The sequence below is a fragment of the Geospiza fortis genome, unplaced genomic scaffold (assembly GCF_000277835.1).
Source record: "Geospiza fortis unplaced genomic scaffold, GeoFor_1.0 scaffold617, whole genome shotgun sequence".
Classification (NCBI taxonomy): domain Eukaryota; kingdom Metazoa; phylum Chordata; class Aves; order Passeriformes; family Thraupidae; genus Geospiza; species Geospiza fortis.
Window position 1 is genome coordinate 37,715 of NW_005054673.1, and position 3,857 is coordinate 41,571.

Sequence of the window (3,857 nt, forward strand, 5' to 3'; positions counted from 1 at the left end):
GGGTCTGTAAAGGGCGGAATTCCAGAGTTTGGGAGCTGGAGGATTTAATCAAAGGGGGCTCGGTTTGGTGCCCATCCAGGGAGGGGAAAGCGCTGATCTGGGCATTCCCAGCCTCAAACTGAGTTCAGGGAAGTGATGCTCTATTCCTGCTCCATCTCTGGGATTCGGGAGCACCGGGGCTGGGAGCAGAGGTGAGGTCCCGCCTTCCAGCCATCCCTGAACCCCAAAAACCTCTCAAGGGAGTTAAAGAACCCCCATTTTGGGGCTCAGGCTGCTGCAGGCGCCTGAAATGGGGCATTCCAGAGCAGAGCCAGCGCTCGGCGGAACGGGAAGCAGCATCCAGGCGCGGATGTCCCCTCTGGTCACCCAGGTGTCCCCGCAGCCGGGCGGCTGAGGCTCCTCCCGGCGGTTTTAGGACGAGGAGCAGGCGGAGAGAGCGGCTCCGTCCCCACGGATTACAGCGCTAATGCCCAATCCATCACGGTAACAACCTGGACTCCCATTAACGCGATAACGCTCGGCGGAATTAAAGCCGGCAGGGTGAGCAAATCCCACCCATGCTAATGGGGCTTAAAGGGAGGGAGGGGAGGGATCCGCCGGTCCCATCGATCAGCTCCGGAGCGGGAGCAAAGCCGGGGAGGCCTCTCCATCCCCAGGGGACGCTGGAGCCATCGGGATCCTCTGGAAATGAGAGAGAGCAGCAAGCCCTGGTTGTGCTGCTGGAGGAACTGGGATCACTGGGAGCACTGGGAGCTGCCTGCCTGTCATCGGCTTTGCTGATTAACCTCATCACCCCACAGAGGCTGGGAATAAAGTTGTGGAGTTTCTTGTGTTTTTGTAGGTTTTTTTTTTTTGGTAAAGTTTTATTTTTTCTCCCCTCCCAAGCCTGAATATTTCTGTCCCTGCTCCTTCCTCTCCCCCAGCACCACGAGGCCTTGCCGGTCTCCTGCGATCCCAAAACCCAGATCTGCATCCCACCCTCCCCCTTCCGAGCCTCCTTTTCCTTCTGAGCAGGACGGGCAGCCCCAGACAGAGCCCCCTTTGTGCAGGGACTGTCCCCTGCGTGTCCCCTCCCGCTGCTGCCACCGCAGAATCCGAGCTCCCCTTCCCCCAACTCCCCCAGCACCACGAGGCCTTGCCGGTCTCCTGCGATCCCAAAACCCAGATCTGCATCCCACCCTCACCCTTCCGAGCCTCCTTTTCCTTCTGAGCAGGACGGGCAGCCCCAGACAGAGCCCCCTTTGTGCAGGGACTGTCCCCTGCGTGTCCCCTCCCGCTGCTGCCACCGCAGAATCCGAGCTCCCCTTCCCCCAAAACCCGGCAAGGGGAGGGACAATGAACTGCGGGGTGCTGCCCCCGGTTTGGGGAGCTCCCGGGCTGTAAATTGGGCTGGAGTAAATGAATAAATTTAATTTTAAATGAATGGAATAAATTTGGGCTGGCTCCCCGCAAATGAGAGGCCGGGGAGCTGCCGGTTCCTGATAAGGGGGAACGCTCCGGGATTAACCCCACGGAATCCATGACCCCCATCCCACCCCGAGCTAATTAGGTGCTCAGCTAATTAGAGGGGGCTTTTCCCGCTGGTTCTCACACCCGGCAGGCCCTGGCGCAGGGGCTGAGGGAATAAAACCCGGGTGGAGCAGCTGCGGGGACAAAACCCCGGCGGTGTCACCTCGGGGGGACCGAGCCGAGCTCTGGCACATCCCTGCTCTGGGAATCCTTTCCCTGGCTCCGAGGTGCCGGAGATGTGAATTATCCAGGGATCCAAGTGGGAATTATCCAGACATGAATTATCCAGGAATTATCCAGGTGGGATTTACCCAGGGGTCCAGGCAGGAATTATCCAGACATGAGTTAACCAGGTGGGATTTACCCAGGGATGCAGGTGGGATTTATCCAGGCAGGATTTATCCAGGGATCCAGGCAGGAATTATCCAGACATGAATTATCCAGATGGGATTTTTTCCGGGGATGCAGGCAGGATTTATCCAGGGATGTAGGCAGGAATTATCCATGTGAGATTTTTCCAGGGGTTCAGGCAGGAGTTAACCAGGGATTTACCCAGGGATCCAGGCAGGAATTATCCAGACATGAATTAACCAGGTGGGATTTACCCAGGGATCCAGGTGGGATTTATCCAGGCAGGAGTTAACCAGGGATCCAGGCATGAATTATCCAGGTGGGATTTACCCAGGGATCCAGGCAGGATTTATCTAGGGGTGCAGGCAGGAATTATCCAGACATGAATTAACCAGGCGGGATTTACCCAGGGATGCAGGTGGGATTTATCCAGGAATTATCCAGGTGGGATTTTTCCAGGGGTTCAGGCAGGAGTTAAGCAGGGATTTATCCAGGGATCCTGGCAGGAATTATCCAGATATGAATTAACCAGGTGGAATTTACCCAGGGATGCAGGTGGGATTTATCCAGGCAGGATTTTTCCAGGGATCCAGGCAGGAATTATCCAGGCAGGAATTATCCAGATGGGATTTTTTCCAGGGGTCTAGGCGGAAGTTAACCAGGGATTTATCCAGGGATGCAGGCAGGAATTATCCATGTGAGATTTTTCCAGGGGTTCAGGCAGGAGTTAACCAGGGATTTATCCAGGGATCCAGGTAGGAATTATCCCGATAGGAATTAACCAGGGATCCGGGTGGGATTTACACAGAGATCCAGGCAGGAATTATCCAGGGATCCAGGCAGGAATTATCCAGGCGGGTTTTTCCCAGGGATCCAGGCAGGGAAGGAGCAGGAATTTGCCCTCCTGAGGAAGAGGCAGAGGGACCTGGCCATGGCCTGGAGCAGCTCCCGCTGCTGGGATCCCACCGGAGCAGGGAGGGGAGGGAGAGCAGCGGGCTCTGTGTCCCGGGAATGGATTTTGGGAAATCCGGCTGCAGGTGTGACACCCAGAGCGAGCCAGCTGGGAGCTGGCCAGGTGAAAAATGTCCTGGTCACTGCTGGGGAACGTGGACACCCCCAGCGCTGGGACCCCCGTCCCCTCCTGCTCCCCGGGGCCTTCATCGGGGTGATCCTGGTGGAGCATCCTCCTCCTCCTCCTCCTCCTCCTTCCTGCTTCCCAGGATGGGATCCCCATCCCTGGGGCTTGGAGGGTCCTGGCCCCAAATCAGGGGCACAGAGAGGGGTGAGGGGTTCCAGCGCTTTGCTGGGGGATGAGGATGAGGAGGAGGAGGAGGAAGGCTGCCCCCTGGCCCTGCAGGGGGTGGTGACCCCAATCCCACTCCCAGCGTGGGGCAGAGGGGTCGGGCATTGGGAAGGATGAGCGGTGCTGGGAGCGTGCCACGGGAATTTGGGGTTCCCTGGAACCACTGTGGGTGTGACCCCCCAAAACCCCCGCAGTGGGGAGGGCACAGCACCTGCTGGGTGCCCCTTTTGGGTGGGGTTCTCCTGGCACCTGGTGGCACCTTGTCCCCTTGTGTCCCCTCTCCTGTTCCCACGGCTGTCACCCACCCAGGGGTGTGGCACGTTATCCCTGCCACCCCATGGCTGTCACCCATCTCGGGACGTGGCACCTTGTCCCAGTGTCCCCCTGCCACCCCCATGGCTGTCACCCACCCAGGGATGTGCCACTTTGTCCCTGCAGCCCTCGGTGTCCCTCTGCCACCCCCAGAGCGTCCCCATTTCCCCTTCCCAAGGTCATCGCCCACCCAGGGACCCTTCCCCACCCCACATCATTCCCCCTTTCCCATTCCCACTGTTGTCACCCACCCAGGGATGTGGCACCCTGTCCCTGCAGCCCCCCGGGTGTCCCCTCCTCTCCCCCCTCGGCAGGAGCAGCCCGGGGGATGGAATTTGGGGAGGGCTGGGAGGGTCTCGCCTTCGGCTCCGGCGCCGGCGCG